A 16,054-nucleotide genomic window follows, 5' to 3' on the forward strand; every position below is an offset into this window, starting at 1 on the left:
AGGGAAACCTTTTTCTAGGTCTCTAACCAAAATAAAATAAAACCTGTAAAATATTTTGAGGTCCACAAAAATTGGAAATCACTTATTTTACAAAATATTAAGACAAACACACACAAGTGGGAGGTTAGAGGTGGGTAGTTAGAACTTATCACTTGGGTTGATACACTTTTATTTCACTTTGTTTTGTTGGGTTTTTTTCACCTCATGATTATAAAATAACAGTCAAATATCAGAAAAATTATTGCCTGAAACAAAAGCATCTCACTCAAACTTCTTGGTTTAAAATAAAGTCAAAAATCTTCAACTTGCTGTAAGTTCATTAATCTTAAAATAACACATCTCAAGAAAAAAATAAATCTTTGTTTTAGTTGTCCCTTCTCTACTTCTAAGAGCAGAGAGAGATAAGTGAGCGTTTTGTCTAAGTGGCTATCAGAGGATCTTGCTGTTGAAAGAAAGAAGCTTTTCATTAACAGAGGGAAACTGGATATTTGAAAAAGCAAACCCTGTCTAGTTTTAACACAGTTCTGGGTATTGGTAGAACATTAGCGCCTTGGATTCAGGTCAGCTTTTTCACACTCTGATTTTTTTCAGTCATTTTACATTACTCAAGGGTAGCTTGCTTGAAACAGATAATTCTAGAGTACTCTGATTAAAAATAGTGATAGAACCAATATTGTCATATAGCCTTAACTTTTATATAAATTGGTGCAATCATAATATGTTTTCAGATCCCTTATTGGACTATTTATCACGTACTAAATAATCACTAATTTCTGCCAAGTCCTTATAAAAAGTCTCAATCCACTAAATGAATCAAATCTGCTCATTCCAGTGAATGCCTGACTAATGGAGAGTTAAGAAGGAGGAGGCAGGTTCTTTAGTGGATCCAGGTTTATTTTTTTGGCTTTGCAAGCTCTCTGACTTTCACAATTTATTAGCATCAAATAAAAATCAAAAGCATCAGATTGCAATAGTAACAAAAATAATAGCTGTGAAAGAAGCGTGCAGGCAAAATTGGTCCATTTTTCCTAGACAGTCCAAATAGAATCTACCCAACTAACTACTTTGAATCCTCTACTGTTTTATTTTGATCTTTTTGGAGACTAAATTGCACGATCTTCATGATTTTATTTTGCTTTGTGCAATAATCCATACTAATAAACTCTACACAGCAGCGTATTTGGGCATATATGCTAGTAATTTCAGAGAACTCGTAATAGATTTGGCAGCAGAGATTCTGCTTTTCAGAACTGTACATGTGTGGACAAGTATTTGCCTCTTGGCTTAGACAGTCTTTGGAATGTAAATCATCTTTGGAAAACTGTTGTTAAAAGGGAACCGTGTTGTTAGCTTAATTGCTAAGAAACAAGCTAGGGTTTATACCCTTCAGAATTCTCCTGAATGCCTACCTGTTTGAAGGAAAACTCAAAAAAACAGGTGGTGTGCCTGTAGTCCAAAATGTGGTCCATTGGGAGAAGGACGTGAAAATGTATGCCTGTCAAATGGACAGATTAAAAGTATAGTGGAAATAGTATAGTATATATCATGAGAGATGGCAGTCGCACACCCTCCCCATCCATGAAGGGCGCTCGTGGTCCAAAGGGTATCCGTAATGGTCTGGGAGAGAGGGTAAAGAGGGAAAGCAGGGAGCATCTATGCATTTTCCCAAACTCTTATTATTACTTCATTTGTTAAGGATCTGAATTATTGGAAGTTGCTTATATGAACCCACCTACAATACCGTAGAACTTTTTTTTGCAAGCAGAGTGGGAAATGAGAGAAGAACACTGGGTTTGTATGGCATTATCTGCAATTATTAATTGCCTTCTTTTTCGTCTTTCCAGCCCAGATGCCCTGATTTCTAAAGTCTTTAGACAAGTCCTTGTAGGCAGATTATCTCTTTGTAGTTTGGTGACAAGTTATGTAATCGTGGTCAGATACACAGGCACGTGCTAGCCTTATTTCCTCAATGGTCATGAGTCGTTGAATCAGTGTTTTGAGCCTAAATGTGGTGTTGGATTTTCTGTCCTGAATTCCAGATGAGACATTGCTATTGTTAATATTCATTAGCATAATTTTTTTTTCTTTGAAATTTTTATGAAGTTGTCAAAATTGCAGGTTCATCTAATGTTGTATTAATGCCAGGCAAGAATGCTGTATGACTGTTCTCCAGCATCATTTCCCTATTACAGCTAATGCAGTCCATCTCACTGAAACCAAAAAAGCTATTGCCAGTACACCTCTTAAATTATTCTCAAGCTGCCAGCTGTGCCATTTGCCTTTGATCCTTTCTTTCATGGTAATTGTCATTCTGAAAGGTAAAACTAAAATATATTCTGTACCAAGAGCCACCTTTTCATACTTCTGGAGGATATTTGTTCTCATGAGATTGCTGCAGATTTTACATACTAATAATAGTCTTCTCTATGTGCTATTGCTGCCATCAAGTGCAATTATATAATTATGCATGTGTAGCTATTCATGTAGAGTAATCTTTAAATAATGCCAGCTCTCTGGAGCTACAGCATTTTCTTACTGCTTAATTTAAAAATAACACTTAGCATTACATGAAACACGTGAAACACCTCATTGTTTTATTTAATGGGAGCTAAAAATTGAAAAATTATGGTTGAATATGCACTTTGAAGTATGTTGCTGACCAGAAGAATAGATTGCCTTTTTAATAGATGAAATTCGGTGGTTTAGTGACTTGCTTTCATGGGTTTATTTACTCTCCCCAGTAAGATAATTGAAAAAAACCTGTGGAGTTGCCAGTGTAACCAAATCTTTCCAGCAGGGAAAACAATTATATTTACCTTACATGTGTAATTACATGCAAAGAGAAATACCTCCAAGATGTTCTTTAAAAATGCTTTCCAAATATTATTTTTTTAAATTACTTCTGATTAATGATATTTAGCAAGGAAAATACTTTTCAATTTTTTATTTAGTGCTTTAGGAATCTCATTTAAAGCATTTGTATGGTTTTGATCTTTGCTTTACTAAGGAGGTCCTGGAGCATCATGCTGCCCATTTATTCTACAGTAGTAAATCAGAATTTTAATGTACTAATGTGAGGCTGATCTGCAAGTAGCTAAGCACTTCATAACTACATTCTCTTCTTGCAATGTGCTACTTAGGAATAAATATTTCCTTTATTAGCTCTGAAGTCAAACTAGTTGGCATCCAGGCATTCTAACAGTTTAGAATATTAAACTTGAAAAGTTTCTGTCAAGTACCACAACAAAGCAATAGTCCTGTTTCCAGGTATCTACAATGTAATCATGAGATGAAAGGCAGCAGATGAAAATAGGCAAATTTTAGACCAATAGACTAATATTACGACCAATCAGAAAACATTTGTCTGAAAATTGAGCATGTTTGTAAAGAAAGATACCAGAAGTAGCTCAGGAAAGAGAGGTGTGCTGAGAAGATCCTTCAAATGTCAAAAACAATCTTACTTTTGAAAAGGGAGCTAATGGATATGTACATAGAAAGTAATTACTTATCCAAAGGGACAGTCTAAGACCCATTTATTTCAGTAGCACTGTGGGTGGACATCAGTGAAGTGTAAAGGTTTTGGCAGAGAGGATTGCTACATTGGAGATATGAGAAGACAAGGGCCTGGATGAGAATTCTAGAGCCATGAATGAATAAGACTAATTATCTCTGGTGTGTTAGAAAACAATCTGTGGATGTGGATATGGGGAGTCTCAAGACAGGCAGGATTTGAAGATGGCATATTGTTGCATTGTGCTCTATGACAACATATAAATAGTGATGATATCTGGAATTATAGGAAAAGGAGAGAAGATTTATTTGAAAATAGAGGGGGAAAATAATTTCAAGTATATTTAACCTAAGCTAACATTCAAACAGACAGTAATATTGGGACAGATGGGATTACTGTGGTGGGGTGAGGGGGATGAGGCTTGAAGAAAAGTGGGATCTGCATAGAGATGATGGAATTTGTGCTGGGATTAATAATATCTAGAGAAGCACAGAACAAGGAAAAAACTTTCACAAGAATGGTGTATCTGAGCTATACAAGATGACATAAAAACTTGATGTTACTGAGCCCTTCATAATGGCTTAAAATAAACTTTATAAAAGATCTACAAATAGATCTTTTTGAATAAATGCAAAAATTATAGAAATATATTTAAATACAACTGTTCAGATATACAACAGAAGAATAGATTTATCCTTTATTCATGGTGGTGAAACTTGTTTGGGTTTTTTTTGGTTTTTTTTGAATACATGAATGTTAAATTTTCTGGAAATTGGGACCAAACATGTTCTCTGGTACGCAGCAGTAGAGTGCTCTAGCACCACAGACTACTATTGTCAGAGAGGTTTCATCTGTAACATAGTGATTGTTCAGCCTCCAATGTCTTCTGCAAGAGCAGAAATGGATTGTAGTGTTGAGGAATCAGTAAACAATGTTTATGAAATATCAGTAGTCAGAAGAATTAAAGATGAGAGTGCTAAATAGGATTTAAATATTTGCCATTAACTGTCCTGTCTGGTGCATGCAAAAACATATAGATTCTTCCCTTTAATCTGTGCAAAACTTTATTAGCACTCTTCATATAGAAGCAGGCCCTCTGAAATAAACCTTAGTATACAAAAGTATTTCCAGAAAGAAGGAAGTAATTAATTCCATAGAAAATCTGAAGTAATATATGAACAGCAATAAAGAAGGATTTGAGGAGAGAGCTTCAAATAACTGGAGTGCTAGTGAGACATAAGAACACTGGAAAACTCTCAGAGGGATAGAAGTGAAGAAAAATAGAGGGAAGAAGTTATGTAAAAGGATGTAATACAGTGAAAGGAAGGAAAAGAGAAAGCGGCATGGCTTATCAGGTAAATTTAAAAATGTTATGGAAAAAAGATGATGATGAAAACAGGGGTGAAATGAAAGTTAAAATCAAATTAACACAAATGCTTGAGAAGTCTCATAACAGAAAGTTTGGTGCCATTTTGAAAAAGTAAAGAGCATCCTGAAGTGAGATAGTCTGATTTGTTAGGTGTTTTCTAAAAGAGAGAGAATGAAGATGTATAGTCAAGTATTTATGGTGAAAGTGGTAGACATTCCCTTTTGAAAATATTTTCATTTTTTAATAACTTCAAAGCTGTGGATGATTTTGGAGTAGTCTGAATGATCTATCACACCTGAGGGAATGGCTCCAAAGTTTCACTATGATTTTTTTTTTCACTGTGTTTGCTGCCTTTTTTTTTAAAGGTTTTTTTTTTTTTTAAGGTGTTTGTTTGTTTGTTTGTTTGTTTTTAAATTTATTTATTTAATATATGCATGCATTTTCAGGAGTAGAAGACATTTCACATTGATGTACATTTAAATAGATTATAGAACCAACAAGAAATTATTACCTTTTTGAAAAACAGTGCAATGGGGAAAATCTTAGATAATTTTAACATCTTCTGTGAAGTTTTGCATTTGGTATTGCTATTTAAAATAGCTATAGTACATACTTTGTGTGTGAGTGAAAAACATAACTTGGAAATGTTTACATCTGACTGATCTATTTTAAGTAAAAGACATATATTGTTTTGGTGCTAGTGAGAAGTGTGAATATTGTGATTGGCTACTGCACAGAAACTTTCAGACAGGTAGTATGTGGAGAGCAAATGAATTGCTACTGTGTAAGTTTAAAACTGTAGATGCAAAAGCTAAAATAATATTTAACTATACGTGGTATAATGAATCTTTATTGGCAACTGGCATTCACAGACTATTTGAAAGGCGGTATTGGCCAGACACAAGTTATTTGGCAGAGATCTTGACTAGTATATATTTGCAGAGCCTGTCTGCATAAGGATGCTGGCAGCTTGATCCTGATTTCTATTCCAGGTGACAAATTTCTATCCAAGCATATGAGTGATCAAATATTTTCCACTGGAATCTGGGCACTATAAAATTTCTGAAGCTGAGAAGAAAAATTGAAGGATTTGCTTAAACTATAATAGTCTCTGCATACCACAGTGACGGCAAAATATTTCCAATTGGACAACATCAGGGTGAACAGTGCAGAACTAAACATTTTTCTGGAATACTGATTGTGTTTTGTTGCTACTTCTTAGTGGCATCTTCTCCTGACCTAGAAGCTGTGATCACGGTACTCTTCAATTAACTTCTGCATGAAAATTAAGCATTGGAAAGTACTAGTGCACCGACTGTCTACCAAAGCAAAGAACGCTGTTCAAACCAGATGAAAGCTGTACCATAATCCCATTAGTTTTTTGGTTGTTTTTTTTTTTTTTTTTTTTTTTTTCTGATGCAAAGCCAATTAAAAAAAAATAGTTTCCATTAGTTTATTTGTCTTTCCTGGAGCAATTACAATTGCTAAACTTTTCTAAACTGTATAAATGTGGAGTCTCCCCTTGTGACAGGTTGTTTAAATTTATAACTAAAGCTAGCATTTCCATCTCCAATAAAAACCAAACAGACATTTAATTATGATGCGTGACATTTCTGACTAAAATAGAGCCAACAAATCCTGTCAGACAACCCTCATTGTTCATGGATTTTGAACAAATTGGGGATCTGTGAATTTATAGCCAGGTTTTTCTCTACTATTGTTTAAAATAGCACACATGGAAAACACGCCATGGATGTGTTGTAATTCAGCTTTAATGATGTAACACTTGGTTTCAGTCAATCGTTGGAGGATTGCAGTAACACTGGTTTAGTGCTTCAGACGTTGCATGTTCCGTAGCAATTATAGTCCAGCTTTCAATAATGGCTGTTGGCGGGGTATCCACAAGTGAAGTCATAGCAATTTTGAGAAAGAGCTAGTAAAAATACACCTGCCTTGTAGTGGAAAACGAGCCTTTAATATCTTTGCTTTGAAGTTGAATGAAGCCCACAGCATTAACTAAAAGATACCAGTATTATGATGCAGTAATCCACTCCCCCAGGGGAAGTCAGGGGATTGAAATATGAAAGGCTACTACTTTCTAGTCACACTTTTTTAGTGACCATAACATCATGAAGGAAAAATGGAAATAACAAGGTGATAATTAAAACTGGAAGGGTTGTTAGCTCTAAAATTAGGAATATTCAAAGCAATCCCAAACCATAATTCAGGGATGCTGCATCTTAAGTGATGCATAATGATTAAGGTGTTAATGCAATTCCTTACTTAAATATATCCAAATATACTTTATGTTGAAACAATATACAGAATATTAAAGCAGAATTTATGGAAAAGATACTTTTTTTTTTTTTTTAAACAAATTCTCAGCTTTGTATTTTGGATGACTTTAGCTTTTGACAAGATTTTCACTCAGCCACTGACTGTTCATAGCCATTAATAATGCTCAGTTTGTTTTCTTGACCAAAAGATCTAGGGTGAATTCCTTTTTTTCTTTTTGTTATGTTTTATTTTCTATCCTCATATACTTCATACATTTTGAATTCTTCTTCATTTTAGGCATTAGTGGTTACTTGCTTGTGGCATATACAGTCAAGCTATGTGTCTTTCTACGACAGTCCGTAATGCAGTAGTTATATGCAGTTATAAACTTCTGCTTGGAAGAAGTGTAACAAAGTATATTTTCAATAAATGATGGGAAAAAATGCAACCTCCTTAACTACTTCTAAAATGAGAATTGTAACTTGGAGGATCCGTTCCTGCGTATTGCTAAATTAGTGACTGCTTGGGCAAATGACAGTTTTTCTTTGTGTTGGTTTAACTGAGTGGAAAATGAATCCAAGAATTCCCACATTCTAATGCATTTAATAGTTATTATTACTCTGGTAGCAGAGAGGCTCTAGAATTTCCCTATCAAAGGGCCTTAAGCAAATGGAAGTTACACTGTCAAAGGAAACCAATTGCTTGCTTCCTCAGTTTGTCTGTTTTCTGCACAAAACTCTGTTGCCTGTTGTCATGTAGATGGCTGTACTGGTCTTACTGTGGCAAGCATGCCTAAAGAAACAAGTCAGCCATGTGTAATTTGTGCTCAGCTTAGGCTCACTGTTGTTCAGTGTGATATATTATGCAGCTATTTTTCAATCACTGTTGTTGAAATTAAAATCCAAACCGCAAAAAAAATTGTATGAGTATAGAAACAAATGGGCCTCCTATTGCAGTAAGAGTGGCTAAGAAGTGAAAATGATTGGAGTATTCTTAGCACAACAAGATTAATCAGGAGATCAGCAGAGCTACTTCCATATTAATCACTAGATGTAGTTTATGAAAAAAAAATCTAGAACATTTTGTCAGGAATTTTTTTGCAACTCGGACCAGCTCAGGAACTCACAGGATACAAATCCTACAGTCGGACCACCAGTTTCAGCTGTGTTAGAAGTTCCTCTTAAAATTACCAGAATTTGTGTACCTTTGGGGCTGGATCTTGCCTCTCATCCTCACACTCACCAACAGTGTAGGGTCCTCTAAGTGGAGAACAGAAAGATAAAGGGCGCTTAACCCCATGCTGGTCTGATCAAACACCATTCCCTGCTAACACAGGAAGAAACATTCATCAAAGGGATATCACTTGAGAATGATCCTACAAAAACATGCACACATGCTTAACTTCACGTTAATGGGACTATTTAGGTGCATGAAGTTAAGCATGTGTTTTAAATCTTTGCTGAATTGTAGTCTGCATTTCCCTTTCTACTAACCTGAGCCTTTATGCAGGGTAGTTACCTTACTGGTCTGAAATGCCAAAAATTCTCTCAGCCTATGAAGAAGATTTTATACATCTGAATTCAGTTTCAGATCGTCCCTAGTTGCCATAGGATTTTAATCTTGATATGTCTGTGGTTTCTACTTTTTGTTTAGGGTTAGTAGTAGATTTTTACAAATTTCAAATAACTCATATAGACTTGCTACTTTTTCATAGTAAGTATATATAAAATTGCATTTCAAATAAAAACCCCAAATAATTCTTCTTTTTTATTAAAAATAAAATGCTATTAATAATGATACAAGCTTCTAACTTTTCTGGTAGTTTTTACTCTTAAATGAGGCTTCAGCTTTCTCTCAACATTGATATAAAAAATAACTGAGGAAATTATCTGTTTAAATTATTTCTGTTTTATCATTTTGGGAGTGAGTGAACCTGTGCTGTGATTGGAAGATTTCCTATTAAGTTTTCAATTTAGTAAAAATAATGTAGAGAAATTCTGAACCAGAGCAAAATATTTAGGCTCTGGAACACAGTGAGCTTTTAAGTAAATACAACATTGAATCCTGGAGTTAAATTTAAATACACTCTGCAATCAGTGCTAGTCACAAAAGTTTTGTTTTGCTGGGTAAACCATGTATATCAGGAAGCTGAGCTTTTACACTTCCTACAAACTTCATATTGTCACTACATATTTTCCTGCTGTTCTTTTCTTTGTAAAATTCGAGTGTGTAATTTGCATTGCTATTCTGAAAGTAAATTGCTATTGAGTCTTGACACCTGCCAGCACTGGTATTCATTTCAAGCTATAAACCACTACTTTGAAATAAATATTGGGAAACTCATTAAATGTTGTCAGCTGTGTCATCTCTGTTAACATAAAATAAGTATTTCTGGATTCTTTCTTCTACTAAAAAAATGAACAAAACTCTTTTTGAGTGCTTTTCTGTACTTAAAATTTTCTAGAGTTAAGTCCCTTGATTTTTATCAATTCTACACACACACAGTTTTTCCATGTGTTTCTTTGAGAAACATGTACAGTTTCTGTTTTTATACTTAGGAAATTCAATATCCAATTAAGGGATTAAGTGGGCCAAGTCAGACAAGAATTCTGAAAGTGAAGTTCCCCTATCCTCCATTATTTCCAAGCTGAGACGAAAACTAAATTTCAATGAACTTAAAGGCTGCACGGTGCTTAAACACCATAGAACCAAAGTTCTCACCCTGACTAGTTCTGGATAACTTTCAGTTGTTTCAGATGAATGGAGTGTAATGTCCGGGGAAATTTTTATATTAGGAATTTCATTATTATGTATAGTCATTTCTCCTTTATGCTTTACTATCAGGAAACCTCCCTGCCTCATGAAGTATGTTTATCAGTTCCATGTGTATGTATACTGTGTATAACCAACTTTGGTGGGTCTGGACTGAGAAGGGTCGTAATCAATTAACCCCTACAAAAATAATGTATAAAGACAAAGATGGTTGTAATCACACCTGTTAAGCAGATATTTTCACCTGTAAAGTGTATAAAATTTAGTAGTAATTTTTTACTGTGTTGATAGGCTTATTTTTCAGAAGATGAAAGAGAGAATGTGAGAGGGAAAAAATGCTTTTGTCATTAGCTTGATGAGCCCTTCATACTTGTGGTCCTACAAACCCAAGTCCCCAATCTAGATCAAAAAAGATTCCAAAATTTTTTTTATTTTTCTTCAAAGGGAAGAAAATACTAAATAATAATGTCTGACAGATGACTTCTGATCATCCTACATTTTTCATGCACTTTCACCAACGGCAGTCCTAGTGAGTTCAAACTTCTTGTGTTAATCTTCAGATCTTCTATGCAAATTCCCACTCTCCATGCTCCTGAGTGCATGAGTTGTTTCCCATCACCTCCATTTTGTTGGGAATGTCAATCTTGAGCCTATGCCTGATGTTTAAAATATCTATCTTGTTGCTCCTCTCATTTGTGTAGCTGCTAAGTTCGTATTTACTTATGTCTCTCTCAAATCCTCTCTCAGGATCTGCTTGTTTGAGGGCTTCTGAAAGACAGGAGCCAGTGTGTTAGTGTTGGCCAGCAAACCCCTTTAGATGGCTGCTAGCTCAAGGCAGCATGGTACTAGCATCTCTCATGATTATTGTCTCTCTTACCTGTGAGCTGTTGTTTGTCATTATGGGTTATAAACTCATAAGGAAAAAGGCAGACTAAGGCTTGCTTGTAACCCTTCACTTACTGAAACTGTGATCCTGATTTCAGCTGCAGAAGCTGACTTTGTTGAAATAGTAAAATTAGAAAGCTACCCTAAATGAATTGCTGAACTGCCGGTTAATAGGCACTGTTAGTGCTGTTAGTGGACGATTTTCAGCCAAAGATACATTTTTAACGTGACGTCTCTGAGGGCCCTGTCCTGGGCCATGCAGCATATGCATTGTGGTGGCTGACAGGGAGAAACCCTGAAAGCAATTACAGAGTACAGTTTGTCCTGGAAATCATCGGGGAATCCTTCAAATAGTATTAGAGAGCATTGTTATAATGAAACCTGTGAATCTCTGTACAAGACTAGAAATGGAAACTAGCAGCTCAGAGAGAAGCATATGGCTGAATTTATGTTGGGAGGACAGAAAAGAATTGTAGATAACAGCCCAGGGGCACAGACCTTTCATGCTCAGAATCAGGGCCTCAAGGAGAGGTGTTAAATCAGTGTTTCCAGACTGAAAAATTTTATATCGCCACTGAGACAAATTCAAGCTTCCTGATGGAGCCATCTGATGGAAGGTTTGAGCAGGGAGTTGGATTATGATCATATAAATTAGACCAGATTTTCTGAAGAGGAAATAATGCAGCCGTATACACTTACTGAGTTGGTTTTTTTAAGTGAAATATCATGATGAAGTATATAGACACTCTGCAAGCTCCTTTGAGGTATAATTTATAGCTACTGACATGCTAAGGAAGGCAGCTTTTATATTGAAAGTTGTGTAATTGATAGCCAATGTCTAAGCATTAACCAGTTAGCCAAATAAGAATTTTGCTACTTTTGGTAAAGAAATGTGCTTGCAATTTTATGTGTACAGCTAACTTCTAGCCACACAAATGATAGCCACTGAACTTGACCCTCTTGAATCATTGCATTTTCTTAGATCTGCCTAAAAAAACCACTGCCATTTATGTGTCCAAATAATTTTAATCTAGGCATAAGTCCATGGGGAAAACAAACAAACAAACAAACAAAAAAAAACAAAACAAAAAAAACCCCTCTATTTTTGCATTTTCAGTCATAAATCAAATAGATTTTCAGTTATTTACTTTCATGTTTTACATGTAAAGTGGCATGAATCTCAATGTTGTAGCTTTTCTGTGTATTTTGCAGATTACACCTGGCAGTTTGACAGAAAGCTGTCAAAGTTAATGACCAGAATTAATTACCATTCAGTAGAGTAAAAATTAGACAGGGATGTGGAACTCATAGGAGCTCCACATCTCATATGCTAATTTATATTCCTCTCTGTTATGGTTCATTAGGTGTATAAATAAATCTTTTCAATATACTTTGGCAGTATGGAAGTAAATTGTCATTTTAAATTAAAATCTCATTAGCAAGATAGTATACACCTTAATATCAGAAATGCACTTGTTCCTGTATTGATGCCAAGTTATTGAATTAACTGTCAGTGTTCTCCACTCACCTGAACTAGATAAGAATCAAAAAAGATGTGAGATGGTTCTATTAATTTTGTGTTTGAACTTTCTTATACCTCTTCTCACTGCTACATACCCAAGGGGAAAGAATTCCTTTATTAAGACTGAAGCCTAAAATTCCACTGCCTCAGCTCTTCAGAGAATTGTAGAAAATTAAGAACCCTGCATACAAGAGAGGCTGAAAAAGGGAAAAACAGCCAGTTTACAGGCCTCGGGGGATTAATAAGTTTTCCCATATTCCTTGGAATCCCATTGAACTAAAGTTACAGTGAAGCCGTGGAGACAAAGGTCTGGTATCTTTTTCTCTCCTGATCAAAGTGGAAAATACATTTTTTCCCCACTTATTTTATCTCTCAATCCCTATTCTGCCATTTGTTTTATAGATTGGAAATTCAAAACTTCGAGTTAGTAAATTAATTGTAAAGGTTTTTACACTGTTATGGTTAGGTCATCCTACATATTGAAAGTAAAAATCTCTGTGTTGATGTGGAAGAATTAATAAAATATTTCTGTAATCTGAAGGTACACTGTTTGTGTCCATGTTGGAAAATCAAAGCAGACTGTCAATCTGAAAAAGGTAGAATAAGAGAATTAAAGAATTTGCATGTTCTCACCTGAGAATTGCCATCATAGTACTCCTGCAGTGTACTTATTTGAAAATAATTCATCCACTGAATGCAACAGAAGGGTTGGCTGAACTTTTTTAAACCTAGCTGTAAGGACAGAAAAGAGGGGAAGGTCATTGGAGTTTGTATATTCAGGAGAAAAAACCCACACACTTTTGGAAAAAAGGAGCTACTTTCAAAAATATTTTTAAGGCTAGCCACAATTAGGAGACAAATATGAAAGGGTGGGGAACTGTGGAACAGCCCAGTAAAGGAAACAAGAAAAGAAAAAAGTGTCAAAAAGTTCCAGAATACAATATTTATAGTTCAACAGGAAATTAGCAATAAAGTCACAGTGCTTGTGAGTAGAGTTGAAAGAAGAAAGTGGACAGCACTGTGGAGCAAGCTAAGGTAATCCTTTCACTTCCTGCAAGCAGCAGAATGCAGAGGGTGGTAAAAAAGGTGTGTTTCTGAATGTAAACCTGTGTTGTGTGTATCTTTGGCAATATCGCAGGAAAAATGGTTACGTTGGGGTAATTTACCTCTAGAAATGGGGCCTTCTTTGAAAATGCCAGTCTATATTAGAATGGCTTAAGAGTGCATTTGGAATGTGTTGCAGCCTTGTATTAGGCCCTACGAACTGGGAACAGAATGCAAACCTGAAAGAACATCATAGGAGTTACTTTCATAGAACTTACATGTAATAGTACCTCATACTCTCCTTGTCAACTGCATGTCACTCATGGTCACCGTGGTGGTTTGCTAGCACTCTTATCTGCCTGTGCTTGACTTGCACAGATAGAACTGACTAAACAAGGGACAAAATGGGAGAATGAACTTGTGCAAGACTTTCTTGGTAAGAAATGCTGGGAAGAGAGCAGAGAATGTAACTCTTCTTCTATAGAAGAGAAATACGTGTCTACTTTCGCTTGTGAATTTGCTCATTCTATCAGGCCTCTTTGTGTTCTTTATGTACTAATACCAGTTTAACAATACTGGAAGGCTTAATATTTTATTCTAGTAAAATATCACTTTCAGAGAAGTTCTGTATTTGTTTTAATTAACTATAGGAATAATTATAATTAGCTTATAGGAAGATGAGAAATTTCAAATGCATCAATGCCAAAAGACATAATGGCAGCTGTGGTTTCAGGTCAAAAAGGAAAAAAATGTCACAGACATCTCTGAGGGATTGTTGAGTATGGTTTGTTGTAGTGGCATCTAATTTAAGGCATCAAAGTTTATTTTGGAGCTGGTCCTAAGTGACTTATATAAGTCTGTCTGTCATCTCCCATTAGCACGTGCTAGTTGCAAAAGGATGTGGGAAAAAACAATGGATTAAATATTGAATGAAGCTTGGATCTAAAATAAAGGAAATGCTTCCAACTACCAGAGGGTCCTTCCACAAAAAAATAAAATCCCCGCTTTCCTACTCCCAAAATAGGTCTTTTAACCATTAACTTATGTAATTATTATAAACTTAATGTTTAAAAATATGATTTAGTGCACACAAGCTTAAGGACACTTCTTTATAAATAGCCCTTTCTCTCAATAGTTGTTTCATGTTGTCATCACTAGGACGTTATTTAAATGTTGCAGCATAACATGTGTTCCATAACATTATCAGGAAACTGACACATTTTTATATCCAAGCATAAGAACAAATTTCAATACAAATTTAGGAACAAAATCTTGTCAGATTTGCTTCATTATAAACTTTTCAAGGAAAATGCTATGTTTTTTCAAAATGTTTTTTACCATACTGTTAACTCTTTCTGTTTGAAATATGTATTCCTAGCTACACATTCTACCTATTCAATATTCAGGAGTAATATTAAAAAAAAAAAAAAAAAAAAAGAGACGGAGACTACATGGTGCTAAGTGTATTATTTCTACTCACAATTATAGTAAAAAGCATCCATCAAGTCACTGACATCTTCTTCCCTTTCAGCTGAAGTGTGGTGAACCATTTGTTAAAGTGCCAAGAAAAATTTAAAAAATCAAAGGTAAAGACAAGAAGGTCATTCATGGCTATTTACTCCCCACTGAAATTAATATGAAAGAATGTTATTTGTCATGAAATTCCACTTTGGTCCATTTTTTAAAAGAGATAAATTGAGAAAACAAGAGGATTCAGACATTAATTTAGAAATGGGATTAATATCTATGTGTTCATGTATATATAAACAAACAAAAAATACACATATATTTATTGAACACATGCACAAGCAGTCTGTATATTAATACAGTATGCAATATAATATATAATATATGGTAGGAAACACATTAAAAATGAATTAGTATTTGTCTTCATAATGATAAGCCAGATCATCTTTCACCCTTTTTCTTTCTTCTAAACTTTCTTCTGAAATATTTTGAGTTTGACTTTGCTTATCAAAAATACAGTAACATAGGTGGGGTCACAATTTGCTAGCACTTAGAGATGCATTGATGTTTTTGATATATTTTTTGGCACTAAAGTGTTTTTTTTTTTTTCACCAGTATTATGATTGAGAAAGCAAAATCCTTGAAAAATAGTCACTCAGCTTTAAATATTTGTTCAGGGTTTTGCAAAAGAAACATACTGATTACTTTTGTTAAAAAATGCAAAAAAAAAATTTTAAAATTGCTCAAAGTGTGCCTGAAGTCACCAGCTGTTCCGTTCTATTTTTGTCCTCCAGGTAAATTGATACTGAATAATTTATGTGCCAGTTTGGCTGTTCTGTCTCATGTTCAGGTTTTTTCTTGTTACTGCTCTTGTTACTACTGTTGTTAGACATCACTCCTTTCTTAATGGATACCCACCAAGTCCTTACTTCACCATCCAACACCATTATTTCTGTTGTTAAGGGTATATTGTTCTTGTATTGATCTGTTCAAGCGGGAATATTCTTATCTAGCAAAATTCCACTGCATTTTTGATTTGGCCTTTTTGATCCATACTTCTAGATTCTAAATTCATCTGTTAGTCCTGCAGCACTGCTGTGTGCTGTAGCCATCAGCAGCAGTATATTCAGCAAACACAGGATAACTAATACATTTAGGCAGGAATTAAGTTCAACTTTTCTATATTAGGCTGGCTTCCTAATAAAAG

General features: G+C 34.8%; 1 protein-coding gene across 2 annotated transcripts in view; it reads left to right on the plus strand.

Annotated features, from left to right (window-relative positions):
• AGMO (alkylglycerol monooxygenase) overlaps positions 1 to 16,054 on the plus strand; it is a 190,091-nt gene that overhangs the window by 120,514 nt on the left and 53,523 nt on the right. The window lies entirely within an intron of this gene.

Source organism: Hirundo rustica, chromosome 1, assembly GCF_015227805.2.
Source record: "Hirundo rustica isolate bHirRus1 chromosome 1, bHirRus1.pri.v3, whole genome shotgun sequence".
Classification (NCBI taxonomy): domain Eukaryota; kingdom Metazoa; phylum Chordata; class Aves; order Passeriformes; family Hirundinidae; genus Hirundo; species Hirundo rustica.